At 36.2% G+C, this 23098-nt stretch overlaps 1 long non-coding RNA gene across 1 annotated transcript in view; it reads left to right on the forward strand.

Moving 5' to 3' along the window:
* The window catches only part of LOC140627166 (uncharacterized), a 126409-nt gene extending 116022 nt beyond the window's left edge, over positions 1 to 10387 (forward strand). Inside the window, exons 2-3 of the long non-coding RNA XR_012026046.1 lie at positions 9361 to 9446; positions 10195 to 10387. This is a non-coding gene — a long non-coding RNA (uncharacterized lncRNA). The remainder of the gene's footprint in view (positions 1 to 9360; positions 9447 to 10194) is intronic.
* The last annotated feature ends 12711 nt before the right edge of the window (positions 10388 to 23098 follow it).

Here is a 23098-nt window from a genome sequence, read left to right on the forward strand (position 1 = left end):
TCTGAATTTCATAGTTATTTGTGTTACTCTGTGTCCAGACGCCTCTTCACTCTGCCCTTGGACCCCTACCAGTTACGTCCACATTGGTTTCTTCTAAGTTAAATATTAAACTGAATTCTGACTTATAAACTATCCGTGATTATGATACTAACGTTTTTATTGCGCAACCCAATGGGTCTGCCAACTTACCAGTTTGGTCAAAAGCCAAATTATTTCACAAAATGTACCCCACAATCTCTCTACCTAGGACATACCTCCTGGGACAAACAAAATATACTAAATACAGAAATTAAAAATAAGGATGATCACAGATAATTTCCACTGGATTTGCTCAAAGATTTGTCTCATGTCTGGTGTAGTGTCAAATTTTTTGTTCTTTTTTTAGGAATTCTGTCAGTCAAGGTTTTTGTTTTGTTCTGGGCTCTTTCCTACAGATGGGTTCTTTTTTATTAGTATCGGATCAAAGTTGCCTGTCACTGATTTCCCTGCTTTTCATGTTGTCCACCTTCACAAAGGCTTTCTGCTGCACTCAACTGACATAATACTTCATTATAAGAGAACTAGTGACATGACAACATAATTTGAGTCACATACTTGGTAAGAAGAACTTCTGTACTAGTAGGTGTATATAATAAATCCTGTCTGTCCGCAGAGAGATTTTAAACAGCCAAACCATATTTTTGTCTCATAATAAGATATCCTATCTTTAGTGTCTAAAGCAAAAATTCCCCCTGAAAGAGACCACAGTCTCTAACCTAGCTGTGACATGTTCTTCTAGGATAGAACTGAAAGAGCCATTAACTCTCTGGGTCTCCATATCCTTCTGGCCCTGACAGTATGCAGATGGCACACCACACAGTGGGTTAGGTCAAGTGAGATGGGAAGGGTCAAATGAACCAATAAGGATTGTGAAGCACACAGAGTCTAATAATACTAGAACATTACTACTACTACTACTACTACTACTACTACTACTACTACTAATAATAATAATAATAGAACATCCTTATCCTGCTCCCAAGCCTGAAGGGATAATGGGAAGGAATGTTAATACTGGACCCAGTGAGAGCTGAGCTTCGGAAGAGGGTCTGTATAACAGCAGTTGTGGCCACAGAGAACAAATTCAGCCACTATTACCCTGTATCAGGATGGCATGAGCCAGAGCAATAAGTACTCCTTTCTTCTCCAATCCCCTCCTCTCTTACTAGTGATTTCCTGCTGGTCGCCACATCCAGAAACTGGACCACAGAGACTCTTGGACAGAGCCCATGGAGATCAGGCTCTCCAGTATTAAGCCAAGCAGAGTGAAGAAAGGCAGAGTATAAAATTGGAAGGGGAAGCAAAAAAAAAATCTTGCCTAATAAATTAATTCTGCCATCTGAAAAGTAGAAATAATAATTCCCTGCATTTCTTGGCTTACAAGGGAGATTTCAGACTAAAATGATATGTTTGGGAAAGTTATTTATAAACTTGAACGCATTTCACAATAATGAAGTGTCAAAAAAAAATCTGCCTGTTTAGGAATTCAGAAATGACTAGCCAAATGTAATTAGTTTCATTATTTTAAATCTATTTTTTTATAATGAGGAGCTTAAGAAACATTGAAACATTTTAAAAACTATAGTTCTAAAACATTCCCCTATTTGAACCTTTTCTAATTTTCACTTGTATTAATGAAGCAATGATGAACACCTTGGTGTCTAACTTTCTTCTGTAATTTGAATTGTTGGGCATTTCACATCTATTATTCAATCCTTTTTTGTAAAGGTGGCACCTATTAACCTTCTTTATAACAGACAACTGGTATCCGATTGCTTTATTAGACATTGATTTCCTTACTGATTATATGTACATATATAAACATCATGTACTTTACACTCAAAAATTAGTTATTCAAAATTTTGTCACTTTTTGATTTTTAAAGTCATTTTCCTGGAATAAATTCCATTTTGTCAGCCTCGATTTTTTTAAAGATTTATCTATTTTAGAGAGTACAGGAGGGGAGGGAACTGGCAGAGGGGGAAGGAGAGGGACAAGCAGAATCCTGAGTGCTAAGTCCCATGAGGATCAATCACAGGAGCCTGAAATCATGACCTGAGCTGAAATTAAGAGTCATGTGCTCAACAGCTCAAGTGACTGAGCCACCCAAGTGCCCCAAGCCTCAAATTTTACATGTACTTTTATCCCAGTTTTATTTAGAAGTTCTCTTTTTTCTCTTTTTAAGCTGTTTGAAAATGATTTTAGTATAAAAAATGTCTAATATTTTACCAATTAGCTAAACAAATTTGTCAGCATTATTGCTGCATAGTACTTTACTTTCTGATTGGTGGGGAGTATTTTATTATATTATAAAGGCATTGATTTGTGTAATTTTTTTTTTTACAAATAACACTCATTTTGACTTATCTTGTAATCATCTTCAATGCATTGTGATTTCTGTGGATTGATTCTATAGTTGTTGAGTCACTAAGTACCTGACAAAGTTTACAACCTTTATAAACAGATAACTTTTAATTTTATGATTAAATATGATTATTTTATTTTAATTAATTTTATGATTATTTACCAATTATTTTTTATAGATTTTATTTATTTATTCATGAGAGACCAGAGAGAGAGAGAATGAGAGAGAGGCAGAGACACAGGCAGAGGGAGAAGCAAGCTCCCTGCAGGGAGCCCGACTGGATCCCGGGTCTCCAGGACCACAACCTGGGCTGAAGGTGGCGCTAAACCACTGAGCCACCCGGGCTGCCCTAATTTTATGATTATTTACCAATTAAACTTCAAACACTGCTACTGTTATGGAGAAGTCTAAGACCTGCTGATATTTGTCCTCGAGTACACAATATTATTGATTTGTTCTAGTTAGATGTTTGCAGAAATTGAAATTTTTTAAATACCAGGATAATTCTTCAAAACATTTTGAAACAGGGTTTGTTTTTGTTTTTGTTTTTGTTTTTTTCCAGCTCAATTTAGTTTTCCTCTCTTCGACTGGTTATAGTTTTGTCTCAGGCAAGTACAACTGTACAATGAAACATTGAGGTTTTTTTTTCTCCCCCACACTACTTTCAGGTTTATATTCCTTTTTTGTCTGCATTGCTAAAGGATTAGTTCCTCAATTCTATTCTCTACATATTGAATTTTCTCGGTGTTATTTTTTTTATAAGCACTCGACATAGTTCTTAATTTCACTATTATGTTGTTAGCTCCCTTCCAGTTTTAATTTTATGGAAGTTTCTTTACTCTCCACTTATATTTTGCGTGATTATGTTTTCGACATAGGATCTCTAAATACCATTTTAAAATTTATTCATGGAACCCAGGTTTAGGTATCATTTAAAAAGTTTGATCTTCTTACAAGTTTTATTTTTGAATATCTAAAATGTATTAGTTTCCTAAGCCTTCAAGACTTTTTCATGGACACTAGACTGTCTTTTCTCTATCCATCCTTTCCTATGAAACAGTGGAAAATATCCAGACATATTGTTCCGTGATCTTAGGAATGCCCTTGGTGGCACTTGCTGTCCAACAGTGAGTTGATATTATCCTGTCTTTAATTGAAAGCTGAAATGTAGGTGGATGTACACATCTTCTAGATCAACTAGGGTCTCAGAGGTTTATTACCATGATTTTGTGGACCTAAGGTAGACTTACCCTGAAAGGTCTAACACTAGAAAAGTGTTTTTTTACACTGTGCACTGTGAATCTGTAGGAGTTGTTAAAGATGCTCTGGCCCACCCCAAGGAACAAGCAGAGGTCTTGATTAGTATGGCCTCATTTAGACTATATAGATGTAGAACATCTCTGGTTGACGTATTTGATTTACATGTAAGATTTGGTGAAAGTGTTCTGCTACTTGACAACAGTATCTAATGGAGCAGTACTGCCCCAAAGCTCAATCAGTCACCTAATTAGCTTTTTAATTCAGGCTCTCATTCATTCATTCATTCATTCATTCATTCAGGCTCTTATCTGTACATCTGACTAGGTTAGAATTCCACATTTCTAACAATCTCCTAGGTGACGATGATGCCACATCTCTGTAGATCACACTTTAAATCACTGAGTGGGTAAGACTATTGGAGTAATAGCTCTGCTTTAACTGGTTGTTACATATAAACACTATGCATCCCAGGATGTGCTCTTCCCAGGTATCTTTCTGTCTCTGTTAACAGTATTTTATATGAGGAACTGTGTTTTTAGAATGCAATGTATTACAAACCCAGATTTTAGAATCCTGTGATATTCCTTACTAGTACTGTACATTTTTAATTTGTCTTTTTGCAGTGATTTGTCACAATAGTAGCTGTCCATCACTCCTTAATCAAACCTCCTGAATTGAGGAACTTCACACATGAATCCCATCCCCTCAAGGTTGAAGCAAATTACCTTGCAGCCTCCTCTGAAGCTAGAGCATCAGTGGCCATGTATTAGAACAGCTCCATTCAGATTCACTGTAGCAAAAGTCTTCTTTAACAGAGTAAAGTGAGGGCAGTGCCACTTCTCGGTGAGGACACTGCTTTCAGAAACAGACATGGTAGATGTCCAAGTAGGAGGCAACATGTATGCATTAGCAAGTGTGAAAAAAAAATCTGAGTTCTATTCTGAAGGTAGAAAGTTCTCCAGAGAAAGAAGCAGAATCAGGGGAACCTGGGTGGCTCGTGGTTGAGCATCTTCCTTTGGCTCAGGTCGAGATCCCTGGGTCACAATAAATAAGATCCAGAAATTTATTTTTAACATTGTATCTCTCGTCAATAGTAATGTATGCTAAAAATTATTTAAGAGTGTAGATGTTAAGTATTCTTACAACAATAAAATTAATTTTTAACGAAACCAATTCATGGAATGTTTCCATTTGTTGTTTCTTAATATGAATGTAAAAAAATGTTACTACATTAGATGGACTGAAATGTTACTATAATTCATTTTCAGCTGATCACTCATTTCATAATTATGCTTTCCTAAAACCCAGAGTATCAGTGGATTTCTATACATAAACTTATGCCACATACATATAATAATTAATATTTTTTTGAAATTATAATTTTCTTTATCAGGTCACTATATGCTATCAAGTTATTTTTCTATAGTTTTATAGTACACTCAATTTTGCTATTATACAACATGTGTTTCTAAAAATCGTTGCATTGTGCAAAATAGTGGAATAAAATGCCATAGGGCTTAGAGAAAATGAAGATAAAGGAAAAGCACTAAAAACACTCTGTTATTGTCACATAAAATACACAGGGATGTAATAAAAATGATACCACAATTTTATACATGTTAGATGGTTAATACATATATAAATAAGATACTTTTCCTTGTAAAAGACCTGACATTTGCTTGTGGACATGGGTGTAGGAAGGGTTTGTATTTGTTAGTTATTGTGAAATGATAGAGGATGAGCTAGCTGAAATCAGAAGTAAAGGTATAATACGAGATGTGAATGGTGGTGAACTAATGCAGCTGGTATATTATTGAGGTGTGTGCATATGTTTTATATGCTTCTGCATTGTTCCATTCAGTGAGATGCAGTTTTCTGAGTTGACCCAGTAGTTCTCATGGAAAAAATTGCACAAATGCAGCAAATAATTTGTGTTATGCTTATATTGTTCCCTAACATTACAATTGCACTGAAACAAATTCATGTTCTCAGAACAAGTGTTAGAATAGAACTTATTGTAACTCCCTTTTTCCCTCCTGAATATTGAGAGATTTCAAATGCAATTCACCGAGTATGCTTTACTTACATTTATATTTCCAGTGGAATACTATGTGTAAACTTGTATAAAATCTAAATAACATAAATTTAATACATAATATTTGAAATAGCTCTGCAGGATCCGTATAGGCTATTGTACTTTATTTTGCTTTCAGATAGTTCATATTAACCGAATTTGGCTACTTCAAAGAAAGTAGTAGAAGCAAACGTGTATATTGAATTACAAGTTCATTTTTTTTAGGTGGTAAGGTTCCTAAAGTAAGATATATAGTATACATGTTATGTCTCATGAAGGTAATAAAAAAATTCCTAAAATGCACTTAAAGAGTTCATCTTTAGGTATACTTTTACCCTTGCCTGTATGAACACAGTTCTCCATAAAATCAAATCACTGGGAACAGCATATACATCTAAGAGCAGAAGAGAGTCATAACTCTGGTAAGAGGTTTAATGTTCTGGGGATCAATAAGATACCTAAGTGCATTCTTAAGATGCTGGTTGTGCAGTATTTATTGCTTTTGATTGATTACTGAAATATGAAATACCGCATTTCCAGAAGTAGTTCTTTTTCTCATAAACAAAAGAAATCAAAGGGAAAAGTCAAGATCTCAATGAAGACTTGGGACCTTTTCCACCATAGGAAATTATGAAATAAGTACAACATAGAAACCAAAACTAACTATGAAAACTTATTGGAAATATGAAAAGCCAAACCTCTGTCAATGTGCAAAATGTTACATACACAATTAAAACAATGCAAAAAATAACTATTTTAAGTACTTAGTATAATGCATTTTTTAAATATTTAAAATAAATCGATAATAGTTTATTATGTAGTAATAATTTCTTGGCTTTTAATCTGATTGGGATACAATTTTAGGGCATTTAAGTATAAAAAATAGCTTTGAATCCTTGAAATTTCTGGCATTTTGAGAATTAGAGCCACTAAAGAGTTACTAAATAAAGCAAGCCACTAACTTATAAGTTCATATTGCAAATGAATTTTTTTTACTTATTAGAGCTACACCAAAATGATTAGTTCATTATATCTTTATGATATTTTCTATTAAACTATTTTTATCTAATTTGAAATACCCAATAATTCTAGATTTTGGCTCAGAATGTTGAAAGTAGAAATGACTTTAGGGTTGAGTTCATTTTACCAATAAGGAACCTGAGGCTTAGAGGGGGAAAAAGGAACTTTTCTCACACTATGGTGTAGAACCATTTCTGTATCAATTTTCCCATCTATTTTTTTTTCTTGATAAATTGCCATACTTTGTTACTGGTGAACATCAGAGAAATAAGAAAAAAAAAAAAAGACTTACCAACTCAATATCTTCTTCTTAAAAGTTGATGGTTCAGTTATTTTTTAAAACACTTTCCATGCTCTTGGAACTATGATTAAGAGTGTTAGAAAATTCTTTTGATTGATCAAAATGTAGCTGTGAGAGATTGCCCACATAAAATAAATTAATAACAAAGCAAATTGAACAAATCACAGTGGAAGGCACAGGGTGAGTGTGAGACATCATGTTATATATGGAAAGAGCATACTTTTAGGACCAGAGTATTCATGGGTCATGTCAAAGCTCCTCTAGACTAGAGCTTTTTGACCTTGAGTAGGTTTCTTAGCTTGGCCTGTTTCATTCACTAGCATAAGAGTCATCTTTACATTCCACTGTTTTAAGCATTGAATAAAGTATAAAATATATCTGACTCTATCTGGAATACAGATTCTTAATAAAAGGAAGGGTCAGGGCACCTGGGTGGCTCAGCTGGTTAAGTGTCTGACTTGATTTCCACTTAGGTCATAATCTCAGGGTCCTGGGGTGAGCTCTGTGTCAGATTCCAAGCTCGGAGGTGAGTCGGTTCAAGGATTCTCTCCCTCTCTCTCTGCCGCTCCTCCTGCTTGTGCATGTGTGCGCTTTCTCTCTAACATAAATACATCTTTAAAAAAAAAAGGAAGGGCCATTAATAGTTGTCATCATACGAGCTAAGAAAAGTATTGTAAAATTAGAGAACATATGACTTTTAATAGAGTCAGTAAGGGCTAGATGGGAAATTATTGATAGGAAGACATTTGGGATCAAAAGCATGTCATAAGCACACTGCAAAAATGCAAGAAATGAAATGACATTCTTTGATGACTAGAACAAGCTGAACTATTACATATATAGAGCTAGTGGTATGCATAGTTAAAAGTTAACGAGATTCAGGGATGCCTGGGTGGCTCAGCGGTTAAGCATGTGCCTTCGACTCAGGGTGTAATCCTTGGGTGCCAAGATCCAGTCCCATATTGGGTTCCCTGCATGGAGCTTGCTTCTCCCTCTGCCTATGTCTCTGCCTCTCTCTGTCCCTCATGAATAAATAAATAAAATCTTTTTAAAAAAGTTAAAGAGGATCAGATTATAGAAGGCAAAAAGCCACAGGGCCTAGTTTAGACATGATTCCATGGGTGGTAGAGAGCATATATAAGTTGCTGGATAACAGAGGTAGTTGGAGTAAGATTTACAGGGAACACAGAAGTCAGGGAAAAAAATGCAATCAACCCAAATATTTAGGATTGTTGTATTTTACAATCTTGTAATGAATTGATTGTTACACTTTATGAAGCCACGTTTTAAAAGACTAAAATCCTAAAACTTATATTAAACTCTTACCTTGGTAAATGATTTGTAAATAGTTTGCCAATTTAGTTTTAGATTGGAGGATATAAGTGAATATAAACTCATTTCTGTGACTCTGGAGTCAGGCTGAATATGAATTTAATGAAAAAAATTTCTGTGGGACAGAGCCAGAGACAAAATATTATTATGGGCCTTGTATCCTCTTCCCATTTTTGAGCACATGCTCTATAGGAAACTGAGGCAAGAGATGTGAATCTGCTGTTTGCTCAGAACTCTGAATTTCTATGTGTACCTCAGAAGGGAAGTACTTAGCTTTCCTGAGTGTGAGGCATATGCAGCATGGCCCCTAAGACCAAACCTAATGACTATTTCTTTTGGAACCCCACTGAATAAATTAGCTGTCTCTACTCATTATGAAGGAAAATTTGTCTGGTAGCACTTAATGTGATATGTTTGTCCATATAGAGTGCCATAATTGAACAATGTTGGTTCCCAGTGTGATACATTCCTAAGGAATTTCTATTGGTAATTTTCAGTATGTATATTTTTTTCTTTTAATTTCAGAACACTGCTCTTTTAAGATTAAGCTGCATTTTCATAGTGAAAATAATTATAGTAGTGTATATAGTTTGTCATAGACCTATCTAGCATAATATGGGAGTGTAGCTAAAAGTGCATTTGATAATCAGCTTGATTTCCTTAGACCCAGTTACTTTATATTTTACTTTCCAAAGGGCATTGCACATGTGTTGAGTTATATCAGAGATCATTTTTTGGTAGTTAGCATACTTTAACTGAAAAATAATGTTCGGGAAGGAAATGTTAAAGCATTGAACAGGGAAAGAAAAAGATAATTTCTGACTTTTGTCTTTTCTTCAGTACTCTACCTAACTTAGAGAAACACACCCAGAAAATATTGGTGAATTATTTAATTTCAGGAAATTATCCTTTCAAAGGCTGGTGTTGAGTGTATATGGTAAAATATGTGGTTTCTATGTTTTATTCCAGAATGCTTCATGTAAACTTTACAAAAACTGTCTTGTCTCATCTGAAGTGATAATCCTATTGTGAATACCAAACAAGTCTAAGAACAGGTAAATTTCTTATAGGTATGCCAGGCTTGGGAGAATAGTTTGGATGCATTCAAATAAGTCACAATCATTATAACTACGATTAACTTAATTATAATGTACCCAGGAACACAACTCCAGAACGCTGAGTCCTGTGTGATGAATTAAAGATAGGATGCTAAATTTGTTCTTATCATAACACAATCTTTTGGTTTAAGCCATTTGAATTTTTATTAATATTTTTTATGGACATTAGCTGAGTTTCTATTTTGAATTAAAAGAGCAGAGATATATAAAGGCATAATTCCCTTGAGCTATAATATCAATCTTTTGTTCAGTGGTTAAATGTTTAAAGTCATTAAACACTGGCAAGACCAGCTACTAATTTTAGTAGCCCAAACTTAATCTCTGTATGCAGTCATGTAGAAAATAAGTTTCAGTTTATTACTTTAAAATCAGATTGGGCCAAGGAATATGCAGGAGTTTAGTATAATATTTTACCTTTATCAACCTGAGCACTTGTATAGGTCCTCTTTCAAGTAGAGGTAGTGTAATTTGAAAGGGGGAAACATTGTTAAATTGTAGATTATTTTTATATCTTATATCTCACTTTTAGAAATACTTGGATTCTTGGAAAGTACTTAAAGCAGAGTTAAATTAGCTTCTTTTTGTGTATTTAATGTATATTTACCTTAGTATTTGAAAGCTTTTAAAATAAATTATTAGATGCATTTCTCATGGCTCTCATCTTTTGGTAAAATGTTTTTTTCAGAATCTGCTATAAAAACCACTGCATGGGGCAGCCCCGGTGGCGCAGGGGTTTAGCGCCGCCTGCAGCCCAGGCGTGATCCTGGAGACCCTGGATCGAGTCCCACGTCGGGCTCTCTGCATGGAGCCTGCTTCTCCCTCTGCCTGTGTCTGCCTCTCTCTCTCTGTCTCTATGAATAAATAAATAAAATCTTAAAAAAAAACTTTAAAAAAAATAAAAATAAATAAATAAATAAATAAATAAATAAATAAATAAATAAATACAAACCACTGCATGGCCTAACATTTATTTAGAAATATTAAGTACCCACTAAAACCCAGCACTATGCTTGGCATAGAGATAAAATGGTGATCAAAAACATATGTCAGTATTTTTCATAGAGTTAATGGTTTGGTAGCCGTACCTTAATCCAATGTACACTAGTGTGTCTGGAGTCATTATGGTTGTCAAATCTTGGGTTGGGGGGAGCAGTATGCTATTAGAATCTCATGAATAGAGAGCAGGGCTGCTACTACATATCCTATGTTGCACAGAATAGCCACTCACAACAAAGCATTATAGAGCCCAAAATGCCAATGATGTCACAGTTGAGAAACACTGCTGGTGTATAAAAATGGCGTAGATTAAACAGTTCCACTATTGAATGCATGAGTAACTTCCAAGATAAGTACTTTGAAGGAAAGGAGGCAAGCCCATAGCAAAGAAATTGGACCTAAGCTGGGGTCAATGTAGTCCTCTCTGAGGAAGTTATCTGCAGTTTCTCTCAAGGTTTAAGTGTTTTTGTGTAGATAACAGGGGATGGGTGGCATCTTGGAAGGAGGATTCAAAACAGAAGGGCTACTGGTTGGAGGAAATAGGAATTCCTGCCACTACGGCAGAAGTGCCAAGGTTGCTTTGAGTTAAGACTGGTGGGGTAGGTAAAGCCGCAGTTGGTTTGGATCCTCTGAGGGATACAAAGCTACTGAAACACGTTAAGAAAGGTGGGACTTGATTAGATCCATAGATCCCTCCCTCACCCATGTTGCATGCCCCCCCCCATTCCCTTAAACCTCCCCCACCTACAACTGAAGACAATACACTTTACAGATCTTGCCCACATACAGCTCGCTGGGGCAGGGCACCCTGCATCGGCCCTGGAGGGAGAGGCTCCTAGAGGGCCACCATAAGCCTATGATGTGCCTTCCTGAGGCAGATTGAAGCCATCAGAGCAGGGGTTGGGAGCAGGATGCCTAAGTCCTTCTGTCCGTCAAAACATCTGCTGCATCTCCAGCCCCTTTACAGCCCTGTTTATTTATTATAAATCTGTTTTTTACAAGCCCCAGCTCCTCTTCTTGCCCCATATATCCAGCTCCTTTCTCAGCTCCTGCCTCTCTCTCTCTGCTCCACCATGAGCTGCAGTACAGACAGACAGACCCTGGCTGTTTGAAGGTCCAGGGACCCAGGGGCTTGGGGGCAGGGGAGGGCAGCAGCCAGAGGGGCTGTATGGAGAGGAGCTGGGCTTCAGGCATTGTCTTCTTTCCTTCTTGTATATAAGAATTTATATTTGATGCCTCATAAAAGACCTTGTGCTCAAAAAAAAAAAAACAGAGCTGATGGGAGGAAGCTAAAATGTTGTGGCCGCCACTCTAGCTATGAATTATCTGATTCAACAGTAAGAAGAACTGTGACAATATTCATGTTTGTTGAACTCGCACAAGACAAAAGAAGGCCTTTTAAAACTGTGGCTTGTAAAGTAAGAGAATGATTTTTTTTTTAGTTGTAACCCAAACAGGGGGGGCGACAAAGCTATGCATTTGGCAAAAGGATATGCAAGCAAAGACTTAGGCTCCTCTTTCTAAAACATGCTGCGGTTCTTCCCACAGACCTTGAAATGCAAGGTATGCTGGATTAGCAAAGAAAAACAATGTGAAAAACAAAACCAGAACTCTCTGTCCAGTAAACAGTGCAGGAAGTACTGTACATAAGAAACTGAGGATTAAAGTCAAGGAAAGCCCTGAAACAGTTACTGTTTCAGTAAAGTGGGGCTGTAACTGTATCCGGGGTCTCTCTCAGTTAAGCCATTTCTGCCTTAGTGCGAAGGGAGTGGATGAAATGGGCAGCTGTCTCTGAGCATTCTGTTGTGTTCATAGGTACCGATGAAATATTGGAACTGCTGATAGAGTGGATGACTAGATGCAAAGGTACTTCTTTCTGTTTTCGAAGCTATTATTGTTCTACCTTTCCCAGTAAAGTGAGGGAATTACCAAGTCTGGATTTAGGGACTCTTAGCTGTTTTAAAGTCTTGCTGAGGGAAGTTGGAGGTGCTAGGGGAAAAAAAAAGTATCATGAATTATAGCTAGCATTTAGTTCAAACGAAGTTATTTTCTAATTTTAAAGGAAAGCTTTTTAAAAAGTCTCTGGAAAATGTTTAGTTAAGCCTATTTTGTTTAAATTTGGTAGGAAGTAGAGTAGTAAAATGATACTGCTTCATGTGCAAAATTGAAGCAAAATCTCTGTTTACGAGATGATGTTAAAGCCATTTAGTCCGACTCATACAGAGAAAGGCAAATTCCTCCACAGTGAGCTTTGCACGTGATAACTAGCCTTGTTTGAAAGACCTCAGAGAGAGAGAATTGTAGGAGATGAGGCGGATGATGGCATTGTAGAAGGCAGTACACTGTGTGGAAGAATTATTTCTGATAAAATATTATTATCTATTCCTAACCTTAGTCCTTAGGGTCCCCTCTCTTCATTCAGAAACAAAATAACCCCCCTCCATGTCTGAGATTTTTCTATTTTAATACCTACCTTTCAACTGCTTACATGCTAGGCTAGTCATCATTCTATCCACACTTCTAAAGTGGCAGCCAAAATAAATCTGAAGGTACTTTTGTAGATATAGGTGATTGATTCTGGGAATGAGACTGAAGTTGGTTGTGATTTAGACATTATATTTCTTATATTTAATTTACTTAATTAAGACTTTATTAGCCAAAGTCTGTAATGGTTTTACTGATGAAGGTCAACATTTAACTGCTTTTCCTTGTAATGGACTACTATTCTGTCGATTAAGAAATCATGTGCACATAGCACTGCATAAATCTAATTTCTACAATGTTTTGCCAAAATTTTCCGTATTATTTCATTACTAGAAGATGTTATGGTTCAATGAGCTTAGCACTCCCAGAGTAATTATTCTGAAATAGTAGTCCGGGGTGCTGAATTCAGTTTTGGATATGTTGATTTCTATATTCCCATGATCCCTTCAAATAGAGATGCCCTCTTCAAACGTTAAACAGGTTTCCCCCACTCTCCAAAAGTAGAACATTCCTTTTCCTTTTTTTTTTTTTTAAAGATTTTATTTATCTGACAGAAACAGAGCACAAGCAAGGGGAGCAACAGGCAGAGGGAGAAGGAGAAGCAGACTCCCCACTGAGCATGGAGCCCTAAGTAGGGCTTGATCCCAAGAACCTAGAATCATGACCCGAGCTGTAGGCAGACGCTTAACTGACTGAGCCACCCAGGTGCCCCCAGAGCATTCTTTTTATAAGCCAAAAAAGTGTAAAATGGAGAAACAATTAGAATTAATTTATAATGGAAAAATTTGAGCATTCCTAGACCCCAAAAATAACTTCTCCTAGGCTTTTCTGGTACCTTAGGACACATCCTGCAAATGGATGCACAAAATAAGATACTGCACAGATGCACACACAGTCCAACGCTATGGCGACTCGAAGCTGAGACACAGAGTATGGTTCCTTAAGTGTGTGAAGGAGCTACCCCTTGCCACTGTTGCTACTTGGGCTGCATGCTGCCTCTAGAAGGGCTCACTGCAAAAATGAATGCTGAATGCTATTTCTGCTTTTTCTCTTAAAGTGAAAATCCCTTGCAGATTTATTTTCATTAGGAAAAATGTACTAACGTAGGTCTTTTATAAAAGTAAAGTGGCATAATGCAAACTTTTGAAAACCGAAGAGGTACCTGTGTATGTCTGAGGCTCAGAAAAAGGTAAAGACCATCGCTGTATTTTAGGAACAGCAAGCATAATGGTGATTGTTGCAGCCTTGGGTATAAATTAAACAACAACAACAAAAAGAATGCATAGGTTGAGAAAGATGAGGTATGATGATGGAATGCTTGGGCATTATGGTTGATAGGGAGCCACCAGAGTCAACTAATGCAAAAGAGAAGATGCGTTCAGAGGGAAAGGAAAGAAATCAGAAGAAGGATGTCTCCGCAGCTCATATGGGAGAGTTTGAAGGAGCCAGGAGTGGCCTGCAGTATCCACAGAGCAGAGAAGTTGAATAGAACAGTAACTAAAGCACGGGTATCACAGTAAGCGATTGGCATGTGACCTTGGCCAGACAGGTTCGAAGGGATTGAGTGAGGACTGAATGAGTTGATAACGTGGATCCAGTGAATAAAATACTGGGTGGCAAGCAGTAAGGAGGGCACATGATGAGGTGAGCACTGGGTATTATACTCTATGTTGGCAAATTGGAATGCAGACAAACTTTCTTTGATTTAAATTAAAAACAAAGGAATTCTCTGTTTTGATGGAAAGATTTCAAGTTGGTGGAAAGGCTACCATTAAGGGTCACAAGCCCTAGATAAAAATGGAGTAACAAGAAGTTCTAAAGGTGAAAGTAAAATGAGAATGAACAGTATTGTCACATGGTGTGATCAAGGTCTTAAGGTTTTTTATATGAAGGTGTATGAATAATAATAGAAAATAGACATTAAGAAGTTTAGCAATAGAAGAACCACAGTCAAAAAAAAAAAAAAAAAAAAGAACCACAGTCCTATGGGAGTGAGGTATGCGGGAGGCAGCCTCTACTTTTGAGGGACAGTTGGAAAAGTTGTGTCTTCTGGGAACACTAGAGTCAGTTAAAGCAATGAGGGAAGGAGCATTCTAGAAATTATGGTATGCAAGCCCTTTTTTTTTCTTTTCTTTTTTTTTTTTTTGCTGTGGAATAGATATTCACGGACCCTGGAGACAGGTTACAGAAGGCAAATCTGATGAACATTTGTGGAGACAGTAGCTATGATTAGCAAGGAGGCCTGAAAGACTTGGATTTGTTTGTGGTTGAAAAAATTACATGGATGTGAAGCATGTGAAGATGTCATATCCAAAGGGAACTTAATCAACTTGATTCTGTGTCCGTGCCTGCCATGTGCCAGAGGCCTAACTATGTTGGCTGTCGTTCTGCTTGTGTTCAGAGTATTAAATAGAACACCAATGAAAATCTCTGACAAGGGTGAAGAGTGACTAGCAGCTGAGAAACTATTAAAATTATAATTCATTCAAAGCAATGTCTTTTAATCGCCCATCTCTGACTCATGGATCCCTACAGCTTGTTTTATAGTTTTGAAATCACCCCTCTACCCACCATTTCCTGAAGACCTTACTTCATTTTGAAATTCAAAATCTCCCACTAACTTCAGTATTTGTTCTGTGGGTTCACGGAACCTTGGATGATCATGTAGGAAACTGTGTCACAATCCTTTTCTCACGTGTAGTCTTACTGATTTTGTCAGAAGTGCCTACAAAACAAAGTCAAGTGGAAGAAACAACTTAAAGATTTTTTTTTAATTAGTAAGTTGATGAAGGTAAGAGGAAAGTTTCAGTGGGTAAATGAAAATGTTTTATTGTTCTTTCAATCATCTCTTGCATCAGTGGAATCGTCTTACGCTAGAACTGCTAAATAGCTCAGAAGTAAGTTCTTTCTCACATTGGCCTGATGTCACTACTGCAGACAAACTAATTTATTATTGATGACTTGTGATGCTTTTTTATTTGTCTCCATTTCAGCACTTTTGGTATGTTGGGTAAAGCCTATTGATTCATGCAGGTTTGGCTTTTATGGTAATTTCCTTTAAAGGAGCCCTGGAAGAAAGCTTGCAGAGGAGATGGACATTTTTCAGATCCTACCCATCTGGAATAAAAGAAACATGAAAGGTCTGTTTTTCTCCAGATGAGTTAATGATTCTGCTATGGTTTAACTTACAGGTGGGTCGGGGTTGACGGAGAAAGGATATTGTTGGATGTGTAGTGACACTCATGGTTTTTTAGTACTGAATGTCAGTGATGGACTATGCACTTGATAAAACATAGGAGTTACATGAAAGGCATGATGCAATTTCATTTTTCAAAACCTGCAGTACTTCCTCTTTGAGAGGCCTCAGTGTGTTACGGTAAGGGTTTGTTAAATGGATTGTATTTTGAAGTATATTGTGACTAATATTCCTGTTATCCCTGCATCAGGAGCATCCGAAAAGTAAAAGTAAATACTCTGTTTTATCTCGTATGTCTTTTCATGTAAATGTACAGTTTGTCTTGATTGGATCTAAATTATTGAGCAAAGAGAATGCATGCATCTCTCTTCCATGGCCCTCATGGGACATCAAATTGAATTCTCCTGTGTATTGTTCTGTCTTGACTACATTTGTCTGTTTTTATCTCTGCTATGCAAAAAGATTACTGAGTTTTATCTTCCCAACGGGAAACCGAAAAAACTATATTCTCCCCCTTAATGATATGCTTCTTCCAGAAAAAAAAAATGCAGCTAAGTAAGTTAGTCTTAATCGGTAGATAAGAGAATCCTGGGCGCTGAATAAAACTGATGCTCAGTGAAGAGCATTTGAAACCTGGACAGAGTACGGAGAGGCTGCAGATCAGGGACTAGAGGAAAACAAAACAAAACAAAACAAAACAAAACAAAACAAAAAAAACTTCTGTCTGATGAGAAACAATCGAACGGAGACCGAACACAGAGCCTTCAGTTTTATCAGTTATATGTAGATGTTCTATCAATCTTACTGCTATAAATCTAGCCTTTAGCTTCTGTGCAGAAAAAAGAGCAAATCAGTGGAGTTACAGAGCTGCTCTACTTAGATAATTTATTGATATAAATTATGGCTTGCTTTACCCATCCCATTATAGTTTTGAACTTTTAAATTTGCCTTTGCTTTGAGAAAGGTGAGGATAATCAAAAATAAGTAGAGATAAGAAAAGGAGAGAAGGAATAAAAAATGTTACATTGTTAAAAGTAGGAGCTTTCTTTTTAGTAGGTCTTGAAGACAGAGAACCAACTATTTAGAAAAGTTTGGTTTCTTATCTTTTTAAGGAATAATTTTAACATGCTTGAGATCAATTGAACTGTTCTTCATGTATTTTGCTTTTTCAATGACTTCATATTCTTTCTTGTCTATGTGTTGGGAGGAGACAGGTGCAGTAAATTTCGTTACAGGGGATATAAGGAAATACAAAACACATGTTCCTCCTGTTCTTTATTTCTAGCTGCTGAGAGAGTTCATATAATGAATTTTATTTACATTTTATGTACATATAGTGTTAGTTTAGTGGCTAGATCAGGAGATAATGCAGTTGATTGCATTTTGGATGCAGAGAAAATGGGCCGAGAGAGTTACACGTTAGAAGGGAAGAATTCCAGGAGGCAGTTGAGATTTGACTTGACCATAAAAATTTTTAGAAAAGTACAGCACAATTATGTGAAGTTAGCATGTGGCCAGAGGTGGAGCATGGTAATAAAGCAGTTATTATTCGGGTAGCACAGAGTTTTTGGAAAGCAGTTGAAATGTGAAAACATGGTTTAGAGTGTGGAAACATGCACTTTCCAGGGTAAGACCTTGGGGTTTGATCTGAGAGAATTCTGATACAGCTTAAAGAGTTACAGATATTAACTACAGAAGATAAGCACAATATTATTTCATACAGCTGTAGGAACAACAGGATCAAAATAAATAGAATAATTCATTTAAAAAGCTTTGATTTCACTCATGTGAAATTTAAGATACAAAACATGAACATAGGAGAAGGGAAGGAAAAATAAAATAAGATGAAATGAGAGAGAGAGAGAGAGAGAGAGAGAGAGGGAGAGAGGGAGAGAGAGACACACACACACCATAAGAGACTCTTAACTGTAGGAAACAAACTGAGGGTCGCTGGAGGGGAAGTGGGTTAGGAGATGGGGTAACTGGGTGATGGGCATTAAGGAGGGCACTTGATAGAATGAGCATTGGGTGTTATATGCAACTGATAATTCACTAAATTTTGCCCTTGAGACTAATAATATAGTATATGTTAACTACATTGAATTTAAATAAAGAATTTTTTAAAAACCCAAAACAAAAAGCTTTTAGGTTTCCTGTCTGATTGCTGGAGTTCCACCTACAGATTTTAAGTCCTAGTTGTTGTAAATACTCCTTTATATAAAGAAATTAAAAACAGGTTTCCTGTCTGATTGCTGGAGTTCCACCTACAGATTTAAAAGTCCTAATTGTTGTAAATACTCCTTTGTATAAAGAAATTAAAGACAGTTAAGCATCCGCCTTCAGCTCAGGTCATGATCCTAGGGTTCTTGGGATTGAGCTCCTGCATCTGACTCCTCGCTCAGCGGGAAGCCTGTTTATCCCTCTCTCTCTGCCCCTCCCCCTGCTTGTGTGCTTTCATTCTGTTAAGTAAATAAAACCCTTTTTAAAAAAATACAATAACACTCTTGATAAAAAAATAAATTGAACAAACTAGGAATACAAGGGTACTTCCTGAACTTGATGCAGAAACATCTACAAGAACACAGTTTAATGGCAAAGACTTAACTCTTTTCTCTAAAGATCTGGAACAAGACAAGGATGTCTTTTCTTGATACCTGTATTCAACATTATGTTGATGGTTTTAGCATGGCTGTTATACAAGAAAAGGGAAAAAGAGGGCATTTACACAAAAAATAAAAAGTAAAATTATGTCCATTTGTGGATGCCTTGATTTTTGTGTATAGAAAATGTTAAGCAATCCATACCAAAAGTATATCTGAGTTAATAAATGAGTTCAGCCAAGTTGCAGAACACGCTATTAGTACCCCAAATTTAATTCCACTTTACACACTAGCAGAGATTGAAGTGAAACTGAGACTAATTTGCATTAGCACCGTGTACAGTAGCACCAAGGAGAATAAATAAATTTAACAAAGTATGATACTTGTACCATGAAAACTGCAAACATTGCTAAAAGAAATTAAAGATGTAAATAAATAGAAAGGCATCTATATTAATCAGAAGATTTAACGTTGTTAGCATGATACCAATCCCCACCTTAATCTTTAGATTCAGTGCGTTCCCTACCAAAATCTCAGTTGGCAATTTTTTTTTAAGAAATTGACAAACTGATCCTGAAATTTATATGGAAAACAAGGGATCAGGAATAGCCAAAATGAGGGGCGCCTGGGTGGCTCGGTTGGTTAAGTGTCTGACTCTTGATTTCGGCTCAGGTCATGATCTCAGGGTTGTGAGATTGAGCCCTGCCTTGAGCTCTACTGGGTGTGGAGCCTGCTTAATATTCTCTCTCTCTCTTTCCCCCTCCCCACCCTCTATTTCTCAAAAAAAGTAATAATAACAACAGCCAAAATGAACTTGCAAGAAAAAGAATAAGATGTGGGGGAAGGGGAGGGCTCACATTTTCTGAATTCAAAAATTACCAGAAAGCCACAGTAATAATGGAGTGTGATGCTAGCATAAGGATAAGCATAAAATGATTAAATAGAATTGGTAGTTGAGAAGTAAACAGATACCCTGATGATAAGTTAATTTTCACCAAGGATGTCTAGATAATTCAATGAATGAGAGGAAAACATTTTCAACAAATGAGCCAAACAGGATATCCATGTGAAAAAAGAATAACATTAGATCTCTATCTCACTCTATACGCAACTCAAAAGGGATGCTAGACCTACATATAAGAGCTAAAAGTACAAAATACTTGAAGAAAACATGAGTAAATGTACCTGACCTTGGTTAGATAATGGCTTCTTAGATACAACAACAAAAATATAAGTGGCAAAGATTTAATGAATTGGACTTCATCAGAATGTAAGACTTCTGTAACTGCAGATGATAGTGTCAAGAAAATGAAAGACAGCCCACAGAGAGGGGGCCATATTTGCAAAATACAAATTCGATAAGGGGATTCTACCCAAAATATATAAAGAACTCATAAGTAAAAAGAAAAATAGCCCAATTAAAAATGGGTATATTGTTTGAAATCAAATTTCTTCAAAAAGAAATTGCTCTAAGTAGTATATGAAAAGATGGTCAGCATCATTAGTAATAGGAAATTGCAAATCAAAACCATTATGGAACACCACTCCACATCCACCAGGAGAGCTGTAACTAAAGGCAGACAAAACAAGTGAGATGAATGTGTGGGAAAATGCAAACTTTCATACATTATAGGTGGCAAGGAAAAATGGTGCAGTTGCCTTGAAAAACACGTTTATAGTCCTCTAAATGTTAAACATTGAGTTGCCAAATGACTCAGCAATCTCACTTCTAAGTGTATACTCAAGAGAAATGAAAACACACGAAACGTGCAGAGTTATTCAAGTTAGCATTTTTCATATTAGTGTGAACAACTCAATTGTTTAGTAACTGGCAAGTGGATGAATTTAATGTGCCTATATTCGTACAATAGAATATTGGCAATGAAAAGAACGAGATACTGATGCATGCATGAACAAAACTTAAAAACATTATACTAAGTGAAAGGAGCCAGTTACAAAAGAACAGACAATCCATGATTCCGTATCACATGTCCAGAATAACAAATGTGTGGAGACACAGTGGGCTACGCAATTGCATAGTGCTGGAAATTGGGAGACAGAGTCACTGTTAATGTGTACATCCTTTTAGGATGCTGAAATGTTCTAAGATTGCAGTTATCATCTCTCTGAATATATTAAAAACTGAATTGTACAATTAAAATGGATGGGTTTTGTGGTATGTGTAATATAATTCAGTAAAGCTTTTAAAACACATTCTGACGTTTACTCTATTTTACTCTCAAACTAACTTCCCTCCTTTGGATCAAGGACATAAAGTAAGTGTTAAGTTGAATATTTTCCATATGCTAGTCACATGTAGCCATCTACATTTTTAAAAGATATTCATTCATTCATTCATTCATTCATTCATTCATTCATGAGAGATGCAGAGAAAGAAGCAGGCTCCCTACAGGGAGCCCGATGCAGGACTCCATCCTAGAACCCTGGGATCATGACCTGAGCCAAAGGCAGACACTCAACCACTGAGCCACCCAGGCATCCCCCATCTACATTTTAAACTAATTAAAATTATGTAGGATATAAAATTTAGTGCTGGTTTCATATTGGTTCCTTCAAGAGCCACATGTATCTAGCGAATATCTTACTGATCAGGGCTGCCGTATAACATTTCTGTCATCACAGCATGTTCTGTTGGAGCTGCTTTACATGAATTTAATTGGTGGTAGAATTCTGCAGGTTTTCCACAATCCAATGGTAAATACTGAGGCCATTTTGGGGAAGCTACTAAAACTCCCACTTAATACTCTAAAAGAGGCTTTTTTACAGCAATTCCACTTTTTTCCCACTGGTTGGGGAATGTAAGCAAATGTAATACGTTGCTTACATTTCTCTTGAAGTGCAAAACTCACTTGCTGGTCCAAGTGAAAATAAGAGTTTACTAACAGGAGATCCAAAGTTGAGAAAGTGATCTAATTTGGGGAGGACGGGAGTAAGTTAAGATGGACATATATATAGGAAATAGACCATTAGGACAAATTAGATCTTTACTTTTTAACTTGCCATTATTTTGCAAGTTTGTTTTTCAGAATGCAAGGGGAACACGTTGATTTTCACCATAATATAGACACAAAATTTAAACCTGTCTAATTTCATTGTTCTCTCCTTTGCCCTGATAATTTTTGGTAGATTTATTACCAACTAGAGATATCCATGAAAGTTTGCATAACCAGAAAGCAGGAATAAAATTTCATAACATATTTACACATTTTGCTTTTTTGTTACAAAGGTAATAGGAGCTTATTATAGAAAATGTTGAAAATGCAGATAAGCTTGGGAAGGAAAGATTACCTATAATTTCAGCACTGTGTGGACATTTCATCGATGTTTTATGTTGTCTATATGTTACATATTCTCTTTGAGTATTGTGTTTTAAAATATCCTATTTTGCATGTTGTTTTATAATATTTTTTACAATGAAAGGTGCCTGGCTGGCTCAGTCAGAAGAGCACACAACTCTTGATCAGAAGTTGTGAGTTCAAGCCCCATGTTGGGTGCAGAGATTTCTTAAATAAATAAAAACTAAAAAAAAAAAAAAAAAAAAAGATCAGTTCTATATTGAAATATTATGATTTTAAGGCTATGCTAATAACTAGTATTTAAGTTCATCATCAAGTGTAAACACATTAATTATAACTAAAGTGAAATATTATAGCTGTAAATAATATTGTGACTATTGACAAATCTTGGTATTTTTTAAACAAATAATACCCATCTAATTTTTCAAAATTGTTCTTGGGGGTAGTTTTAACTATAGAATCTTGAGAGTTTTAGTGATAAATGACATTCTTCCATAAATGGATTCTTGAGAAAAATTGTTTTAGTCACGCCATGGAATATATTTATTCATGGCTGTTTGATTCTCAGAAAGCTTTATTAAATGCATCAGTCCTCAAAAGTCAAAATGCATTCTATCTAAACTGTTTGCTTCCCGTGTTCAGTTCAAAGGGTTGAAAAGGCCTTTCTGTTCTGGGTTGTAAATTCAAATGCGATTCTGGTTGGTATTTGACAGCTGTGTCAAAACCTGCACTCTAAATACTGGTGCACTCAATCTACTGTCCAATGTTAACACGACACAAAATGTAATCACTTTTGACATGATGAAGAAAGTCACTCTGTACAATGGATGAGAGACTGAGTTATGTGCTTTTTCTGGTCTCTCTCTCTCAATACAGAGATTGCAAGAGTGCATATATGCTGCATACACTACATATACACACACACACACACATACATACACACATATATACATGCATATATGTAGTTAAAGGTGATGTTTTCTGGACAGTTTGGTT

The sequence above is a fragment of the Canis lupus genome, chromosome X (genome assembly GCF_048164855.1).
Source record: "Canis lupus baileyi chromosome X, mCanLup2.hap1, whole genome shotgun sequence".
Taxonomy (NCBI): domain Eukaryota; kingdom Metazoa; phylum Chordata; class Mammalia; order Carnivora; family Canidae; genus Canis; species Canis lupus.